This window comes from Motacilla alba, chromosome 2, assembly GCF_015832195.1.
Source record: "Motacilla alba alba isolate MOTALB_02 chromosome 2, Motacilla_alba_V1.0_pri, whole genome shotgun sequence".
In the NCBI taxonomy this organism is placed as follows: domain Eukaryota; kingdom Metazoa; phylum Chordata; class Aves; order Passeriformes; family Motacillidae; genus Motacilla; species Motacilla alba.
The window spans coordinates 144,071,066-144,085,081 of NC_052017.1; positions in this window are offsets into that span (position 1 = coordinate 144,071,066).

Genomic DNA, 14,016 nt, shown 5'->3' on the forward strand with positions numbered 1-14,016 from the left:
TGTTCCATACTCCAACACAGAATCACAGAATCGTTTGGGTTGGATGGGACCTTGAAGATCATCCAGTTTCAACCCTGCTGCCATGTGCAGGGGTGCCTTCCACTAGACCAGGTTGCTCAGAGTCTCATCCAGTCTGGCCATGAGCACTTCCAGGGATGGGGCATCCACAGCTTCTCTGGGTAACCTGTACCAGTGCCACACCACCCTCACAGGAAAGAATTTCTTCCTAATATCTCATCAAAATATACTCCTTTCCAAATTGATGTAGTTTCTCCTTTTTCTGTCACTCCAGGCCATTGTAAAAAGTCCCTCTCCACCTTTCTTGTAGGCTCCCTACAGGTACTGTAAGGCCACAATCAGGTCACCCCAATGCCTTCTCTTTTTCCAGGCTGAATAATCCAAATTCTCCCAGCCTTTCTGTATAGGAGAGGTGCTCCATCCCTATAATCATCCTGACTCCCTCCTCTGGGTTCACTCCAACAAGTCAGTGTTCTTCCTGTGCTGGGACCCCAGTGCTGGAAGCAGCACTGCAGGTGGGGTCTCAGCAGAGCAGAGCAGAGGGGCAAACTCCCCTCCCACAATGAACACCTGCAGGGCTGACAGGAGGCTGCTGAACAGGTTGTGAGCAAACAGGACAATTCAGCCTCTCATTCTACACCAAGCTCTTCTTGCCAAATTGTCACTAAGAGTGGCAATGCTTTGACTGTGTGCTAGGAGGAGGCAAGTGGTGCTGAGATGGCAAGCCCTGTTGGGGCATTTCAAACCTGCCACCCCATAGAAATCTGCCCACTGAGGGAGGGGAGCTCTGGTTGTACTCCTGCTGTCTTGTTCCATTCTTTTCTCAGTGGTAGTTCCTGAAAAGGAATCACATGTGTGTCCAGTTATTATTATTAGTAAAGCTAACTGCATTTTTTCCAGTTGAAAGGTTCCATAAAACCCTCCTTTTTTCCCCTCCTTCACATGTCTTTGATTAAAAATTTTCAGTTTTTTTTCCTCTTAAATAGCAAAATGCTTCGTTTTCAATTCAGGGATTCCAGAGAGCAATTTTCATGGCATTATTAAACCAAATATAATAGAAAATGTAGATAAATTTGAGGCCCAGATCTGATTGTCAGGATTATGTTGTGTCTGTCCTACAAGAGTGCATTTATGAACAGCCTGAGGATATCTGAAGATTGGACCTGACTGACCACTTAAGCTCTTTCACAGATGATTACAGCAGTGCTGCTGAAAGCAGGATATCAAGGTCTGAGCTAACAAAACTCATTTGAGTGAAGAAATGCATAAAGAGAAACATGACACAATTAACAGAGCTGCTCAGGCTTGCCCAGCTACATGGACTTACCTGATGGATGCAATGGAGGTGGTGGATCCCATCAATCTCTCAGCCAGAGATGAGTGGGCAGGGCTGGCTGCTGCTGGCAGGTGGAGTCTGTCAGACAATTACCCACCCTCCTACAACCTTCAGTGTCTAAAGGGGACATAAATGAGTATAAAACATGATGTCTGCACAGAACTAATAATAAACACAGGTTTCAGACAAGACAAAAAGGTTTTCAGACCATGGGAAAAAATATAAGTATCAATGGCAGGTTTATTGTCTGATGGATATAGTTTTGATCACTGAGCTAGTGGAGTGCAATAATATTTTCTTACAACAAAATTGCACCAAATAATAACCACTTTCAACCTAAAAAGCCACATGTGACTATGAAGACATACAGCTGCAACTCTAAGGCTCATGCTTTTGAGATCCTTGGTAATTCCAGGAGAAAGGCAGAAGGACTTGGCAATATATGGACTCAGTTCATTTAACCAGTGATGACTCAGCTCATGTTGACAAAAACATTTGATCAAATTTCCTCTCAGATTGCATCAGCTGTAAAAATATGTATAAATAGGCTTTTTTTTCTGTGTATATCTCGCCTCTCCGTGGAGAGTTTTGTGATATTGCTACTTTAGTTCACATGATGATTCTTTCCCACCCTGGATCAATGCAGTGATGCCAGTAAATCTTTGTATTTCACATCTTCCCTAAGCTGGAAGTGTGGGGAATGTGGTGATGTTTCCTGATGTGCTTGGCTGCAAGCCTTGACTGGTCTGGTCCCAGCTTAGATGTTTGATCCTGGAGTTGAACCCTTCACTGGCCAGAAGTTAGGGGTTTAGAGGCTGGGTGTAGATCTCAGCTCACAAACTGAACTGTCTGTAATTTGGTGCTGAGAGTTTCCAGCGGCATTTTGCTGTGGGCTGTGGATCCAGGATCACCCCTAGGCTGAGGTGATGCTCAGGGCCCTCAGATGTGGCCTTTCTCCTGCACAGAGGCTGCTGGCTGAGGGTGTGCCTCAGCAAGGGACTGGACTGGTTTTTGTTTCTGTTTGGAGGATCATATATTTGTGTCTCCATGAAAATAAACAATAGCCCCAAGCAGTAGCCAACTCCAGGGAATTTCTCTCTGTTCCAGAAGAAAAAATTCCAAGTCTCAAACAGCCACTAAATTATGTGTGAACAGGACATGATGAGCTCTTTACTTTTACATTTTTAAAATATATAAATATTTGAACTTAGCTCAGTCATAAGAACAAAAATGGGGGTGATGTCTTAGGTTTTAGCTATTACATTTTTCAGGTTCTGTACTGCTTCAGTGTGTAGATCTGAGCTTCACATTAAGAGATGGTAAGCTCTCTTCACAGGTAGACAAAACAATTCCATCTCTAGCTGGGGACCAAGGACAACCAATCCAAATTTCAGGCCCAAGAGCATAAATAACGGTGGACTGAAGAGAAAAAAACCAAGGATGGGACTTCATAACCTACAGCTGTAATTGGACAATTAACTCCAATATGCCAATGGACCAGAACTTATGAGAGTGTGAGACCCCGTGACTGGTGGTGCATTTTGTGACCATTTTGGTTCATCTTGGGTGTAGTCCTGGCTGGGCTCTTGTGCTGCCCAAGGTGTGTCAATTGAGGCCTCCTAATAAATACCTACTTTATTCTTTAACTCTATCTAGCCTCTGTTCTAGGTCAGCCTTCACAAGGCCTCAGGGGAAGTACCACAGCAGCCCAGCACTGGCCACAAGACCAAAACCTGTGCAGAAGAAAAGGAAGTGCTCACTCAACTCTATTTGTTGCATAAACCATCAATATGTAATTCTATTTCTTTTGGATTTTGCTCCTCACACTGTCTATAATGAAGATTAAGGACAGAATATTGTTTTAGCCAGGCCACAGGGAATCTGAGATGCTTATTTTTATCTCAGTCCTCCCTTCAAGTTTGAAATTATTTTTGCTGGCAAAATGTGGTTTAAATTTTCTGTTTAATGAAAAAAAAAAAAAAGAATCCCTATTGCACATGATATTTTTCTTTGGGAAGTGTCTAAAGCCCATTGATTTGTTCTACCTTCCCCTTACATGCTGTGTGCTCATGGTGAGGTAGTGTTACACCATATCAGACTTCAGGAAGAAAGTGAACTTTGAGGGCTTTGGAAACTTTTTCCACTTTAAACTACAAAATTGTCCTCTGATAAACCATTTCTCAAAACAGGATAACAAAAAAATGTTGGACACGTGGTTGAAAAACTTCATCTTTTACATCATGAGTTTCCGCGCACTGATTAGTTTGCTGACAGAAAGAAATTCACCTTTTATGCAAAAACTGTGTCTTTGGATGTGGAGGCTTCTCAAGCAGACATGGATAATCAAAGTCCATTGCTTTGCCTCTTGTCAAGTGTCAGGTTCATTTTAAGTCCAGGAACAGCACTTGCAGGGAAAGAAGCAGCCTTTGTCAGAGCTGAGATGGGGTCATGTCACCAGCCTGTATTTGAGGGTGCTTGCTGTGGTTTGCTGTGCCCTGGCAAGGCAAAGCTTTTCTTCTCAGCAGGATGGGTGCTTGCACAGCCTGTGATGTTCCTGATTTTCTCCTTGGTGAACTGATGACATTGTCTGGCCAAACTCCCCTCTCCTCCAGCGGCTCAGCAGCTCAGCCCCATCACACCAGGTCACCTTCTAACCCAGATGAGCTCATTTTGTTTCAGCAACCACTCAAGACCTTCACAACAGACTTGGGGTGCTGGAAAATGAAGATCTTGGATGTTAAACTACATGTTGGTAACACTGGGACAGAATCTGAGAGTCCTGACACAGTGAACCAGATTCCCAAGGGATTTGCTCCACAGACGACAGAAGATAAAGCAGCCAAAGAACGGACCAAAGATTACCAAACCGATGAATGACAATGCCCAGCTCTCTCTGGTTTAGCATTAATTAATTATTGTATGTACGGTGGTAATGATTAAACATAATTGGAGCACTTGTACAAGGGAATATACTGTAGACTACTAATTAAAATCCTCTCTGAAGAAAACAGGGACAAAGACTAGATCACAGTAATCAGTGGGCTTCTGATTAAAGAGCAAAGGCAGCTTGGAAATTATTAATTTCAGGCTGGCATCCAGTCAAAGCAAGCCACAGGAGAAAGAAACTTCAAGGTGATGATTCATGCTGCTTTTTTTTTTTTTAATGGTGGTCTGTTTTTTTTTTCGGTTGGTTGTTTTTTTTTGTTCTTTTTTTTTGTTTGTTTTTTTTGTTTTGTTTTGTTTTGTTTTAGGAAAACAGTGAAGAAAGAGGATGAGCCATGGAGACTCCAAGGACACTGGTCAGGCAGGTCTCAATTAAACTGATTTCTGAGTGTCTCCTGTGCACCACTGAGAAAAGAAGGAGCTGCCCACAGTGTAAGTCTAGATGAAGTTTTGGATTCCAAATGGCACAGAGGTGCTTCTGAGCAGAAGTTTAAATGGGACAGCATTTAAATGTTATATCCATTAAAGGCTCAAAGTACCTTCATGAACTTCTTTATTACTTCAGATGCAACAAAATTATTTTGATGTTTCTCTTGGCTCTTGGGCTGTTCTTCCCCTCATGCTTGTCACCAATACAAGGAAAGGACTTTTAATCTTTAAAAAATACCAGTAGCCACCCCAAATTGTGACTGCACAATGCAGAAGACAGGCTTTTACTGTAGGTTACTAGAAACCCTCTCTTTAAAACAGTGTCAAGAGTGATGAGACAGCCCTCTGGTCAGGTGAGCCTATTCCACGAGAAACAGTTACAAATAAACGCAGCAACATTTCACACAGAGGCCTTTGCCGTGGGCGAGTTGTGATGCTGGCAATTGACAGAGAGTCAGATGTTTTTCCCATTTACTGCTGAGACAGCTGAGTTTTAATGCAGAGTTGGGAAAAGCCAAAGTAGCTGCACATTGTCCCTTTTTTTTTGTCCCCAGCGTGATTTAAAAGTGGAATTCTTCTCTACTAAAAGGCACAGCAATCATTTGTAGGCAATGCCGAAGCATCTATGCAAGATCATCCATCCTCAGAGGAAGTGTCTAAGAGGGGCTGGATTGTCCTCTCATGTGTTTATTTTCTCCACTGGTTACAGAAGGAGAGTACAAGATCACTTTGCATTACCTATCACAAGTTTAGGTGGACAAAATGAGACAATCCCATCCTTGAAACTGCTTCTGAGAACCACAGCAAGAGATAGTCTGAGCCCCTTTTATGAGGGCAGAGACCTCACGCCTAGCTTGTAAGAGCTTATTACAGGTTTGTGGAAAGCCTTTCCCTGCTCTTGCTTAAAAAGTCCAAGTGTCCCACACAGTGAGAACTGAGTGGAGCCCACCACATCCCACTCTGCATGTCCCAGGGAAGATCTGCACTGTGCCAGCCAAAGGTGCCATCCTTCAGCATTTTTGTCTCTACTGGGGGACTTTGTCTCTACTGGGGGCTGTCTCTACTGGGGGGCTGTGACTGGGACTGCTAGGCATGGCCTCAGAACTAATTAAAAATCAGGATTCAATTAGTTGTAAGTTCCAAGTATCTCGTAAAGCAATGAAGCATCTCTTTACTAAAGTACAAAAAATAAAGAAAAGCCTCAGTGATTACACTAATATTTGTTTGTGCCTGTATTGCTACTGCCAGAAAAAACAATCTGAGTGATTTGAATGAGGCTGCCAGCAGCTGGACTGGTTTTTGTTGTGCATCAGGGAGGTGTGGGGATTTTTTGTGTCCTCCATAAAGCTTAACCTCACTCTCAAAAAGCCTCAGCTCATTCAGTTGTACGTGCAGTTGGCTGCACTCAGGAATCAGTGGGTGAGTTCTGTGTCCTGAGCAGGGGATGGGAGTCTCCATCTGGATGCCGTGGAGGTGCTGGAGTTGCAGCATCAGCTCCCACCAGCCTGTTCCTCACGTGCCACCTCAGGTGTCCCCCTGAGCCCTGCAGGGACAGTGTCACACAGAGCCTGTGTGGGACGGGTTGCCAGAGCTTGGTGCAGCTCCTCCTGGAAGGATCTGTTAGGGAAACCTCCTACCATGGTCATGTTGAGTAGAATTAGGCTGCTCAGAGTCCATCAGAAGTATTTTTATGTCCCTCCCTTTTGTAGGGAGCACAGAATTCCCCTCTCCTCCCACTCCCACTCTGGTATTTACATGGATGCTTCAGATGAGGGTTTTATTAGATGTTGCCTGTATTAAAAAAATCACCCAACTGTATCTATAAACTCAATAAAAGTTAAAAAAGAGAAAAGAAAGTAAGCTTTTAGTTGGATAAAATCAGACTAAGACCTGTACTCTATATTATACTAAATTCTATATCTTATCTGCAGTTATAAAGAAGAATTTTCTTAACACTTTTAATGAGGTGAACAAATTTGATCAAGAAAGAATAGCAGTTTGGTAATTTGTGATGTGTAATCTTTTGGGAACAATCTCCAAACAATTGTTAGCAGATTTTTTGGCAATAGAATTAGTTACTTGAGTTCATTTTGTTTTAATATTTATTTAGTTTAATTTAAAGTATATTACACACTGAATTCTCAAGTCCACAGGCCAAAAAAACCCTTAACAAATAAACAAACAAACAAAAAAACCCAGGAAAATGTAAGCATGGTAAGAATCCAAATGGTCATATTAAAATTAAAGGTGGGCATGAGCTGTAAATATTTTGACCCTTTATTTCAACAGAGAAACCTCATAGAAAATATTCTGAAATTTTAATTCCTTGACCTAAATATGTTTGAAGGACTCTTATATCCCAAATGCTTAGACTGAAGAAAATTTGTGCTTCCGGTCACAAAATGATAGAATGATTTGTGTCAGAAAATGTCACTCTCTCCCTGTGAGATCCTTATCTCACTACAACTTCCTTTCAGAGAGTTGTGGAGAGTGCTAAGCTCACTTTTGAAAAGAAGTGCCCACTTTGGTTTTGAGAGGGGCCTGATGTTTCCAGGAAGATGGTCTCAGCAGCACAAAAACCAGAACAGGACCCTCAGGGACTGAGCTACCAGCCAACAGAGTTTCAAATCTGAGACAACGTGAGGAACAGGTCCCTGATTGCTGGGACAGGGCAGCCAAGGCCATGTGCAGGAGCTGCTCAGTACATTGATTAATTGAATGGTGACTGAGCATTATTGAACATCCAAGTTAAAGTCCTGTTTAATATCTTGGCACCTTTCTGCCAAAGGGTCATGAAAAATTTTAGGTGCAGTGTTTTGAGTGAAGCAGTTCATGCCTAAAAGGAGAGTATGACAGTGATTAAACCTAGAATTGACTGAATAAGGCATGTAAAAACATTTCATTTGGGTGTCTGAGAGCTGCATAAAAACACAGGGAGTAAACAATTTGCACTGAAGGATTAAGGTGACCCAAGGCTCCAATAAATGCCTGACAAGATTAAATTTGATTTTTCTTTCCTGAGGTCAAGCTGTTCGTTGTTCCAGTAAATTTATTTAACCACATTCACCTCCTCAAAGATGTGTTTTATGTACACTCTCCATGCACTGCAACTAAGCCCGAGCCATCCTTTAGTCTTGTATCATGAATGGAGAACTCCTTGTGTGACCAGTGAATGACCTCCAGCTTTACCCCAAATAAGTATGAGGTTTTTATCTCTGTGGAAAGAGCATTTGCTATTATTAGTGCCTCAGAAATGTTGCTTTTGTTGCATATTTATGTATGGTACAGGCAGAAGGGTGTAGCAGGTACGTGTGCATACTCATGTGTGTGCATGCAAGGGAACTCTTAAAATTAATTGCCTTGGCACACAAAACCTTCTGGATCTGTTTACATTCCTGAGGCAAATTCCTTAATATATCTGTAGTTCAACTGTTCCACAGCCTCTAAATGCATGGCTTTGGTATGCTACCCACCTTCCCTGCACAGGGAATAGCTGGGAACATTCAGTGCCTGCTGAGAATAAATGTGCCCCTGATATAAGCACAGCAGCAACGTGTGAATACGCTCTGCTGATGCTGCTTAATCCTGAGGATAATGTACTGGATTTTCTGCATATTATCTTAATATAGCACAGAAAGGGGAAAGCGTTTGGTTTGGAGTGTGGAGAAGTGGGCAGAGGGAGGAGGAGGAGGGAGGGGAGTGGGGAGTGTTTAAATAGCTTCAGTAATGACCTCGGTGCTGATGGGGGCTCTGACTCTCAAAATCTCAAACTGAGTGTTTGAATTGAGCAAGATTTGCCCAATATTGTCAGAGAATGTGCAGTGCTAAGGGCTGGGCAATGCTCATTCAAGATAACAGTGAGAAGTGGTTGCACTCCTGCAGGAGAGCGGGTGGGAAGTTCCTGCCCCAGCCCTCCAGGCCATGTCAGAGCCATTCCCAGTGACATTTCAAGGCCAAAAGTATTAGCTGTAAGATAAAGGTTTGGAAACCAGCCTTGATCATGCAGATGATTTTCTCCCAGCAGCCTGAGAACTGACCCTCTTCCCTATGGGTCTGTGGTTCAGGATAGGGCAGTCCCATGAGAGCCTGACATGGCTGAGAGATGCACCATCTGCATAGCTGGAAAGTATGCAGCACTGAGAAGGGTGTTTATGTGTTCTCCTGCTTCTGCTATATGAGAAAAAAAATAAAATAAAAAGGTCTGGAGAACCTGGAACAGAATATCTACAGCTCCAAATAGAGTGGCTAAAAGAAAGTGCAGGAGACAGATTTTTTTGGGCAGAGTGGTGGGATTGAAAGGCAAGCAGAGATCTGCACACCTTCTTTTCTGACTGCTCTTTGATCACCTCTGGTAGGAACAGGATCACCTCTGAGCATTATCTTGTTCCCTCATCAATGTCACAGAGCACATTCTCCATTTCTCCAAACTTGTCTGGTAAAGCCAGTAGCAACATGTTAAACTTTCTCAACAGAATATATGTATAAATCTGTTTTCTTTTCCAAGGTAAAGGTGCCATCAAAAGAGTCAGTTATGCAAGAGATGCTTTGAACGATGTAGCAAGGTATTGCTGTAAATTATTCAATTTACCAGGCTTTCTGGTGTTAGAGGCTGGTACCTGGGAATGTGATGTTCACCAAGATGGTGAATCACTGGAGTTTATGCAACAAGTGCCTTACATAACACCTTGCCGGGTTTTTTAGTGCAAGGTAAAAAAATGAAGAAATCACTTTAGCATTATGGAAATACATATATTTGGGGAGGGGAGAAAATATCACATATTTAAGGTTCCTTTTCTTTTTTTTTTTTTTTTTTTTTTTTTTTTTTTTTTTGGTAAAACTAACACTTTTTTACTTGGTGTCAGTTATTTTCATACTGGTAGAGCTCAGAAACTCTCACTCTGCAGAGAAGGCTCTCCAGCATCTCTCCACTCCTTTCTGGTTGTCCCAATCACCACTGTAAATCCACAGCCCCTCTTCACAAGCAGTGGCAGGAGTTGGGGCTTCTGCTTATGGTAACAGCCCCAAGCTTCTTCCAGCAGCTCCCTGGGCCTCTCTGACCCCAGCCTGGTGCCCCTTTCACTGTGTGATGATGAAAATTGAGAAATTGAATGTTTACAGTGCTCACAGCTTGGAATAGCACCATGGAAAGAGTCATCAGCTGTAGAAACAATTCCACACAAGGAAAACAAGCCTCCATCAGAGATGGAAATCATCAGGTGTGATGAACCCTAAATGTACCCTCATGTACCTAAGGGAGGAAAACTTTTCTTTCACAAGATGTGTGTTTGTAGCCACAGCTCAAAGGGCCTGTGCCAAAGGAATGGGAGATTGCTGAGATCCTGAGATCACTGAAGGAGACAATGCAAATTTAAGACTTGAACCTCTTCCTTCTGGGATCAGTGTCTGCTGATTTCACTTTGCACACCTCCAAAATGAGACCTGCCACCTTGATACCAACCAGGAGATAAACTACTGCTCCTGCTACTGTTCTGGAGGCACTACTCACTAGCACACTTGGACTCACTTTCTTGCTTGTGTTTATTCAAAACTGTCACATGCTTCAGCAAAGATCAGTGTTGATTTATGATGTCTGCTGAAAACCCCCTGAATATCAGTTACTGATTAAATTCTTGTTATCATTTGGAATAGATTACTCTGCTAAGGCAGGTCTTGGCACACTCGATGGGATTTGTCTGGGACTATGGTAAAGCTTGGTCAATACCATCCTGAAATTAAGTACTGCTTTATTGTACTTTGCTTTCTGCTCAGGAGACATTTATGAGCGTTCAAAATGTAAACATGAAATTCTGGCTTCAGATAAGACTTATCCAGAAATATGCGTTAACTACTCAGCCGTTTGTGTCCATCTGCCTTTTTGTCCCTTTGTCACTTTGAAACGTGTCTTTATCTCTCTTTTATGTTTTAATAGGGGCCATATTAGTAACCACCCAGCTTACTGCAGGGAGCATGTCCTTCAACAGTGAAACACACAGGGCTGTGCAACTGCAACCCGGAGAGGGATGAACAAGATGGCAGAAAAATCAAACTTTCTCCATAGAACTGCCACAGCTCAGCTACTGCTGCAGCAGCTTGGACCTGGCACCCAAGCTGGGAAGGGATGAGAGAGGAAACGAGGTCAGATGGACTCCAATGTGAGCAGAAGCCAGGTTCACATCAGTCACTGTCCCTGTTCCACACAAACAAATCCCAGCCTGTAGCTGAAAACCTGCATCACTCATCCAACCAAATTGCTCAGCTGCACCCTGAGCTGGGGCAGTGCTGCCTCCAAAGGCTGCACTGACCTGTCCTACCTGTCAGGGTCTGGCCAGAGATAACCTTTCCTGAAGGACAGCAGTGTTTTGAAACCTCAGACAGCTACTCAGGCTGCCCAGTGACCTTTACTGAGAGGCCTGTTGGGAGCAGATAGGCATTCATGGAGAATGCATATCACTTGCACTGCATTTCTCAGAAGCTGAAATGTCCTGTAACACGATTCAGCATTCTTTAAAACGCTGCCTCAGACTGCCTCAGTTAGAGGGAAGTATTACTTCCCCCACTTGTTACTTGTAACCAGAACAATGGGCATTATTATACCCTCTGCTGGCTCTGGGGTGTGTGAGTGGGAGAAGGCAAGTCACAAGTTTTACTAACTAGAGGGATTGTTTGATTGCCTCTTAAAAACATCCCTAAATCTGGAGCAGCAAAGCTGCAGCCACAGCCATCTTTCAAGTTTTGTATTCCTGCAAATGAGGATTTATCACTTGCACTGCTGGCAGATGGATGGCTCGCCACTGAGTCACAGAGAGCTGCTCTTTTTTGCCTTGTTTGCCACTTGTTTCCTACAAAGGCACAGGATGCTTTGTGTTTTAAAGTATACCTCTGCCACTTGGTTTTTCAGGTGTAATTTAGAGTTTTAAAAGAAAAATAAATAAAATGTGGGAAGCAAACATACCAGCTGAAGACTTCTTCCTGCCCAGGTGTTGCACAAAGCAACCCCAGGTCCACAAAGCAACTCTAAATTATGAAAATAAAGGTCATTTATAGCTTGGGATTCGGATTTTTTCACTGGAAAAGTGGACAGATTTTTCCACTTGAGATGTTGATTAGGTGAGGGTTTTTTTTTCTTGGCACTTCTGTCTGAAATGACGAATACTTTAATCACCCTTTCCTAGGATACATTGTGAGTTTATTTGCATCTGCATTTTCCCATGAAAGATGAAGATTTATCAGATTACCAGCAGTCTGTAATCATAAGCACACAGTACCTGAGGTGTGCTGCAGGGGCTGAGTATATGCAGAATTCCCTCAGATGCACACTCACACACACACCGGTCCCACCAACACCCAGAAACAGTATTTCTCCCATACACCACAAAGAAATTAATAATTAATAATAAATAAATACACAAATAAATACTAACACATTATTAATTGTCAATAATCAGTAATATTTAATGTCATGTCTGCCTGAGGGTGGAACTAGACTTAAAAAGCCCTGTGTGGACTGCTTGTGGCTGGAACAGAAGTGTGTGCAAGTGGACACATCCCACTGCAATGGGATCCATGGGGAAAGCCCACAGGAGAGAGGCATTGCTGTAGCTAATACAGCACCAGCAGCCTCCTCCTGGCTGCTCTCAAAGAGAAGGAAATCCCCGATAAGGTAAGGGAGGAGGAAGCACCCTGCAGAAAATCTTCCAGATAACGCTGGAATCCTTTACATATTCAAGCAGGTTGGACCCCAGGATAAGTTTCCACCCAACAACTATTTCAGGAATGCACTTGGGATCCTTCAGGGAACAGCCCAGCCCTCAGCAGGTGAGGCTCAACCTATTTTAATGGGAAAAATGGTGAGACAGGGTTCCCTGGGTAGGAGGCCAAGGAGCTGGAGCCTGAAGAGAACTTTACACTGAATTGAAAAGACTTGCTCTCAGCAAATAAGTCCTGTAAGGTCTGATAGAAAATTAAACACCTGAAAGGAAGATCTGAAATGTCTTCTAGGGATTTACCTTTGTGCTACATATTTTACAAAAATCTGAATCAGGTATTGCATTCTTGCCTCACCGCAGGGAGCTAAATGCTCTTGAAGTTTCTTGGAGTTTTGACAGGGATGACAAAACTTCCAGGATTTTGTATCACAGGATCACTTTCAGTGCACTACATGGTGTCCACAGAAGTGACTTGTTCTGTCACAGCTGGGCGCAGCAGGAGGCTCCATGCCAGAAGCAGTGGTAGGTGCAGAGTAGGACTGAGGGGTGGGGGACTTCCAAGAGCCTGGATGGAAGGCAAACCTGCAAAGAGGGTGGGAAAAGAGGATTTCTGCTTCTCCTCATTTGACTTTTCAATTTCTTTGTGTGGAGCTCTGAGGAGGGATGAAAATAGGATGGCTGCCAGAAAACTTGTGAGAAAGCCTGCTGTAGGCTAGATTTATTTACTAGATAACATCTAGAGCAGGTAACTTGCAGCTTGCCTTACACTGAAGGTTAAACGTTTCTCTGTCTGTCACTGAAATTCAATTTACAGGTGCACTGTAATTAATCCTAGATTGGACTCTCAGTGCAAACTGAGACTTGGGGCCATATTTAAGATCTTCTATCCTCCCAGAGTGTATTTACATTACAGAAAGATCGAGCTTATAACAACTAGCACTGGGGAAGCTTTGCATTTCTGAAATACCTGAATAGTGCTGTCCTAGCCCATTTGCTGCATGTTTTGTTTTCACAGAAATGACATAATCACCATAAACAGCATTTTTATGACATTGTGCATGCTGTGAATTCACGTGGTAATTCCCTGAAGCATCTGTTCCTCCATATTTACAGGTCCTTTAAAGGACCACAGTCTACCTGTGTACAGCTTTGCATCCTAATATTTCCTGATTTCTGCCACAGATTAAGGGTGCATTTCTCAAGTGCATGGCAGTGAAACAGGGAATGTATTGAAGACACCTCAGCTAGATATCTCTGAAAGATCTTCCTAGCTCTCTCCTTTTGGGAGGACGTTTTAGATGACAGGGTAGGAGTAAAGTACTTTGTGAGGAGCTAGGTGGCATTGAGACTGCAGCTGTCTTGGGAAAATCTGGATCCAGAAACAGTGTTGGCAGTGCTGACACAGAGCAATGCTCTCTAGAACCTGGCTAAGTGTTTTCCTCTCTAGCAAACCTTTTGCAGGCATAAGTTACCCTGCAACTACTTGCATATTTTAAAGAAATCACACTGCTGTGTAACAGTGATGTTCCTGATACCAGTTTCTTGCTCACCTGCTGGTTTACAGCTTTGGCAGTGTTTGTCTGG